The 7,408-nt window shown below is 29.7% G+C and overlaps 1 long non-coding RNA gene across 1 annotated transcript in view; it reads left to right on the top strand.

The window, feature by feature from the left end:
* Positions 1–5,020, top strand: part of LOC111632893 — a 16,008-nt gene extending 10,988 nt beyond the window's left edge. Inside the window, exon 3 of the long non-coding RNA XR_002757945.1 lies at positions 4,943–5,020. This is a non-coding gene — a long non-coding RNA (uncharacterized LOC111632893). The remainder of the gene's footprint in view (positions 1–4,942) is intronic.
* The last annotated feature ends 2,388 nt before the right edge of the window (positions 5,021–7,408 follow it).

The following is a 7,408-nucleotide window of genomic DNA, read 5'->3' as shown; positions in this document are numbered from 1 at the left end:
GCCTAGTAGGTAATTTGCAGATTACCTAGATAATCTGAACATTACCTAGGTAATTTGAGAAATGGAATAATTTTCGCAGCTTTTACGGATCACTCTAGTTAATCTGCAGATTAGCTAGGTAATGTGGACATGAACGGATTTCGAGCTTTAGCGGTAACATATATACTTTAAAAAGCGTTGCATTGTACTTTGAAAAGCGTATGCTTTCAATCACAAAGTAGGTGCATATTACAGTATTTTCATATATTCAAAAGCAATGATGACAAATAAACAATTGTTATCATTTTTTTAATTTAAATTTTTAAAATTGATATGAAAAGGATAAAAAAAGTAAGGAAATACTGTGTTTATTTTATATATGCATTAAAATAGTATAAAAAAACTTAAGAAAAATTGTTTATCAATAAAATGATAATATAAAATGATGATATATTTGATAATAAAACTATATTTAAAAAGCAATAGCAAGACTATTATTTTACATGTAGTTATTTCGATAAAATTCAATGAACTTAAATTTTGATTTTGAACACGTAGAAACACTTTTGCGTTGCGCGTAATATTCGTTTTCACAAAAATTTCATCTGGCCTATTAGTCCCCCCTTATTCAGATTCTAGATCTGCCGCTGGTCACGGGTGCCACAATTTGTTATTTTTCAATTAGGTGTGCCACTCAATGAAAAAGGTTGAAAAACACTGATCTAGATGTTCTTAGAAGTGGGTCAAAAACGTTTAAGTTTTATGTGGTAACTGCAAATCTATACAAGGTTAGTGCAATGTATTTGCAATTATTGCTGTTTATTAGATGGATTTGAAAAAAATAAATGCTTAAATTTCACTGAGTTAGCCAGTTTTTTAAATTGTAATATTGTCATGGAAAGTACACAGAATATTTATTTTGAATAATGTTTTATATGAAATAAAAAATTATTTTAAAAACACAGTAATTATTTTTAAACTCCAGGGTACACAACAAGAACAAAGTGTGTTTGATGTGTTGATTTCTTCTAAGCATGTGCAAGAGTATTACATAGAAAACTACACAGTGTTAACAAAAAGAAACAAATAACAATATAGTTTCAAAATTACTATTAATAATAATAAGAAATGTCATCAATTTTAATCAGATATAAATAAACAGATGTGTGTGTAATACCAGGTTGTTCAATAAGTTTTGTCGTTCGATAAGAGGTGGCGCTACTAGGAGCGTCACTTTATTATTCTATAAATAGTACTACTATTTCATAAACACGTGTCAAGTTTCAAGTAGATCCGTCAACTCATTGTATATTTGCAGCTGTTCAAAGTCGACGTGTCATTGTATTTTTTTACGATGGAAAAAATCGAATATCGTGCAGTGATAAAATTCTTATTTTTGGAAGGTGTAGCACCAAAACAAATTCATGAACGATTGTTAAAAGTGTATAAGGACTCTTCACCTTCAATCAGAACAGTAGAAAGATGGGTTGCTGAATTTAAACGTGGTCGTACGAGTCTTGAAGACGATCCACGTGAAGGGCGTCCAAAAAGTGCATCAACACCAGAAATCGTAGCAAAAATACAGCATATGGTTTTGGAAGATCGTCGATTAACCGAGAGAGATTTAGTAGAAGCCCTAGGGATTTCGTTAGGCAGTGTGAGCAATATTTTGGCCGAAGTTTTGGGTTACAGAAAGCTGTGTGCACAATGGGTGCCGCATTCGTTAACTATGGAACAAAAACACATTCGAATGCAACTTTCTCAGCAACATTTGGAGCGTTTTAGAAAGGATAAAAAGGATTTTGTGCGTCGTTTCATCACTATGGATGAGACATGGGTCTACCACCATGATCCTGAATCAAAACAAGAGGCTAAAGAGTGGTGTGAACCCGGTACTTCGGCTCCGAAGCGTGTTAGGGTCCAGAAATCGGCCAAGAAGGTGTTAGCATCAGTTTTTTGGGATGCAAAAGGAATTTTGTTTGTGGATTACCTCCAAACTGGTAAAACAATAAACTCAGATTATTATTGTAACCTTTTGGACCAGCTAGATGTAAAAATTCGTGAGAAAAGACCTGGTTTAAAAAAGAAAAAAATCATTTTTCATCAAGACAACGCCCCCTCTCACACAGCTCAAAAAACCATTGCGAAAATCAGTAAATTAAAATACGAATTGTTGCAACATCCTCCCTATTCGCCAGATTTAGCTCCCTCTGACTTCTGGCTGTTCTCACATCTAAAAAAATTCATGCGTGGGAAACGATTTTCATCGAACGAAGAGGTAATAGCAGCCGTGGATGCGTATTTCGACAGTCTTCCGGATTCTCACTTTAGGGATGGAATCCATAAATTAGAAGATCACTGGAACAAGTGTATTGAAGTTCAGGGAGATTATATTGAATAATAAAATGTATTTCAAACCATAAAATCGTGTTTTTCTTATTGAACGACAAAACTTATTGAACAACCTGGTATATAATAAAACTTTATTCATTATGATGATCAGAATAGAATAAATGTTTTTGACTTTATAGTAATAATAATCAAACAAAATTTCTCTCTTGAATCACAAAGGAAAAATTAAATATTTTTCATGCATTGTTTTAAGTCTTGAATGTAAAACATAATTTACAATTAAAATTTGTGTAGTGAATAGATGATATCCAATCGGAATTTACAATTGTAAAGTTTTATAAAGGTAAATATGATGATTTTTTAGCTATTTCTCTTATTACTGGGTAATGTAAGAAAGCTACCAGTAGTGTTACTATTTTTATATTTTACTTTCCTATTAATTAAGCCTCTACCATTCTTATTTAAATTTAGAAAAAAGGAAATTTTCTGTAATTCTTTAAGAGAAACACATACAATTTCTTTTCTACACTATAACACAATGCATCTGAAGACAATATGTTGTTTTGTTTGATAATTTGATGACAATTACCAGAAAAATTGCGTATTGTCTTTGGAAACAAATCCTAGTCAGTCCAACTTCCACTCATTTCAGGATAGTGGACAAAGATGTAGCTATTTGTGCTTGTCTCACAATCAGATGATTATCTCTGCTGATTGCCTGTGTGGGAGCCCAGATCCTGGCTTCCACATATTGTGTGTGCTGAAAACACCTGTTCAGTGTTAGATAGGAACAGTCATTCTACTTCTCTGGTCTTTATGATGCACACTTTCCCAAACTGTGTTAACTGTGTATAATGTCTTTGGACTCTGTCATATTGGCATCTGGTTGTTAAAAGACTGCCAAACAATAAGTACACTGAAAATTCTGACACACAATTTTTTATAAGATACTGAGAGAGTAATTTTAAGTTATTTTGGTGGCATTCTCTGGCATGTAATAAGATTATAACTGGAGGCATTTATGTGTATCTAGTTTTACAGTAATCAGACAATTCTATTTGGATTTATAATGTTTGTCAATGAATGTATTTTGCATTGATATGTTAAACTATTTATCAAGCAAATATCTTTGAAATATATATACAGTAGAGCACCTATCATCCGAATACCGATCAACTGAAACATCGGTTACCTGAAAGTGTTCCTATCAGAAAATTCAAATTTCACCAGTACTGTGGCATTGCAACACTCTCCTGCTCCCTGCCAACCTAACTAGTTTAATGTACAGTGCTACTAATGTAAGATATGTATTTGAAAGACGTGTGATACAAATTATATGCAGTACAGTTTTGTGTTTAATATAGTTTTCGTAAATGATCAGTTATCTGAACAAACCCAGTCTCAAATTCTTTTGGATAATCAATGCTTTACTGTATATATAATTTTATGATTGGCTTTGTAAATAATGCAACATAATATTTTACTTTGATAACTATTGAAATATACTACTGTATATATATATATATAATGCCTCTCTTCCATTTGTTTTACAGCTCTCTCTTTTACAACTGGAATAGTATTTTATTATAATTATATAAAATAATTATTTAAACATTATATACAGTCAACCTCCTCCCCATAACGCAGCAGATACGTTCCACTTTATATGAATTTTGCATTGTAGGAATCCGTAAATACATGAGTCAATCACAGCCCGGCACGTGTGCAGTTTACGGACTACAGCTGTTTGAAAGGTTTTCTTCCATAAAATTAATAGATTCTAGACTAATTTGACCCAACATTTCCAAAATGTATAATTTTTTGGGAATAATCCATATAAACTATGCTAAAAACAAAAAATTGTAGGATTACTTACCGAGAGTGCACCGTTCAACAACGCCTATGCTTAAGCTTGTTTTTGTCACAGAGCAGTGCACCAAATGGCGGGCGTGTTTTCTGATAAGTTATTTTTCTGCAGAAAATTTGTTGAACTTTGGAGACATCATTAATAGAAATATAATTTTTATGGCCGTTAAATAAAATGTTTTTTCATAAGAAATGTATAAAATTACAGTACTGTATTAGACTTACAGTACCTAATTTATATACTGTACAGATGATAGTAAACTGAACTTACTCGCCTAAACTCTCGGTAGTGTGTAAGTAGTTCGGCTGCTCGTCCACTATTGGTCCAGATTCGACCAATCCTGTCACGATACGAGTCGGCGATGACGTTTTACCGCATTTTATGAGTCTCTTTTAGCGTCTTTATACGAATACAGTCGCAATTTTTTCGCTGCGATATACGAATCCGCGTTATATGAACCCACGTTATATGAGGGTCTACTGTATTTCTATTTGCTAATTTGTATAATAATATGTGGTTCAAATAGGAATGCAACTGTAATTTTTGCACTTTCTATTATAAATGAGAATTAGCTTAAGATGATTTCTGAGGAATCAGTTAAACTGTAAATGTTGAGATGTAATGTATGGATCATAAAAATATATATATTTTTCCTTTTTTCATTTTTTCTTTTCTCCTTATACTTTGTATTTACTCTCTCATGTTTAATTCTTTTATAACTATGTTCATTGTTTATTTGTTTAGCTACAAAGTGTAAGAAGTATTTAAGAAGTGGTTTAAGGGATGTGCAGAGTAGAATAAGGAAAGGCAAAAGAGGGTAAGTAAATTCTTACACTATAGTAATTTGTTAATCAACTTTCTTTCTATAACCTGAAAAAAATCTATTTTGTCTTTTCAAATATAAAATTCTTTAAACTTTCATTTTTGTTTGCCAACTTCAGCTATTCTTTCAATTATCATTATTATATTACTTTTATAATGAAAGACTCAGCAATACAATAAAACTATAATTTTCATTTTAAAAAACCAAACAGTTATCAGATTAAATTGGGCTACATTATCACTACTAATAATTATTAAACACTGCACTAGGGGTAGGCATTAGGTGCCATCTTTTATTGAATTTAAATTACTTAATTTAAATGATTACTAAATTAGATTTCTAATTGTTTGACCTTAACATAATTATTGGGATTTGAGATGCTTAAAAAACGGATTGTAGTAATTTAAATTAACTAAAGCAATTTTAATATAAACATTCATGTGTTTCAAAAGTTTCTAGCATCATTTTCAAATGCATTATATGATTTTTGTTTTAATGAAAGTCAAATAACAAATTTGAGGACAATGCTGAAGGGTATAACATGGAAGTTGTGTTGTTTTTATGTTTAAATCATTTTGAATCCAATAAATGAATATTTTTAAGTTTTTATTTGAGCTTTTGTAGCATTGATTAACATTATATTAATGCTAAAAGGCTTTGAAAATATTTATGTAATGTTAAATTAATACTTCTTTAGTTTTGTTTAAAAGTATTTTTATTTTATTCTGAGAATTTGTGTATATAAGTTATTATGACAAGCAGTAGTAAATATCAAAGGAGAAATGTAAAACAAACTAGTCTTGTATTATTTAATTATAAACAATACATAAAAGTTACAAACTGAAATNAATATAAAATTCTTTAAACTTTCATTTTTGTTTGCCAACTTCTCAGCTATTCATTCAATTATTATTATATTACTTTTATAATGAGAGACTCGGCAATACAATAAAACTATAATTTTCATTTTAAACAGTAATAAATTTTAAAAAAGCAAACAGTTACCAGATTAAATTGGGCTACATTATCACTACTAATAATTATTAAACACTGCACTAGAGGTAGGCATTAGGTGCCATCTTTTATTAAATTTAAATTACTTAATTTAAATGATTACTAAATTAGATCTCTAATTGTTTGGCTTTAACATAATTATTGGGATTTGAGATGCTTAAAAAACGGATTGTAGTAATTTAAATTAACTAAAGCAATTTTAATTTAAACATTCATGTGTTTCAAAAGTTTCTAGCATCATTTTCAAATGCATTATATGATTTTTGTTTTAATGAAAGTCAAATAACAAATTTGAGGACAATGCTGAAGGGTATAACATGGAAGTTGTGTTGTTTTTATGTTTAAATCATTTTGAATCCAATAAATGAATATTTTTAAGTTTTTATTTGAGCTTTTGTAGCATTGATTAACATTATATTAATGCTAAAAGGCTTTGAAAATATTTATGTAATGTTAAATTAATACTTCTTTAGTTTTGTTTAAAAGTATTTTTATTTTATTCTGAGAATTTGTGTATATAAGTTATTATGACAAGCAGTAGTAAATATCAAAGGAGAAATGTAAAACAAACTAGTCTTGTATTATTTAATTATAAACAATACATGAAAGTTAGAAACTGAAATTCATTTTTCATTTATTATATTTAATTATAAAGAATACATAAAAATATTACATTTATATTTTTTCTTTAAATTTGTGTATGATGATAAATAAAATACCCTCATTCAAAATGTGAGGTTCCAAAAATGGGTTGAAATTAAACATTTATTATAGTAATTTGGTAAAACAAAACTAGAAAAATTGTCCATTGTTAAAAACCAATCAAAGATCGGATTAGTTGTGCTAGTCGTATGAAACCGTGACGAGAGTAAAAAAAGACGCTATTGATGTAAACAGAATGCAATAATTATAAATGATTAATAATTGTAAATGAATGTTCTCCAGTAGAGATGGACCTTTGACAAGTGGAGTTGTACATTGGATAGTAAATATGGACACAGCATGTCAAGTGACCTTGCTTTGACATCAGTAGGTCATGTGACAATGACAAAGACCAGCCTGGGCATAGTCGAATCATTGATAAATGACCAAACTTAATGTATTAGTTTGTATCTAGCAGTATAATGTGGTGTTACAGTAAATAATTTAGAAAAATCACTTATGCAAGAATATCTCTTACATTACAAAGATATATTGTGGTTTGCTTAAATGTCACACATTAACATAGAGTAAAATTTTACTTTTTTTTTGAAGTTTTATGCAAATATTTAACTTTGTATTATTATACAGGCATATCTCGACTTACGTCGTTTCGAGTTACATCGTTCCCGATTATACGTCGTTTGTCAAAAAAGTATATGGAAAAATAAAAA

This window comes from Centruroides sculpturatus, unplaced genomic scaffold (assembly GCF_000671375.1).
Source record: "Centruroides sculpturatus isolate CEXI.00-Female unplaced genomic scaffold, Cexi_2.0 scaffold808, whole genome shotgun sequence".
In the NCBI taxonomy this organism is placed as follows: Eukaryota; Metazoa; Arthropoda; class Arachnida; order Scorpiones; family Buthidae; genus Centruroides; species Centruroides sculpturatus.
Note: the sequence above shows the minus strand (reverse complement) of the source record. Positions and strands in the feature narration are given on the sequence as shown.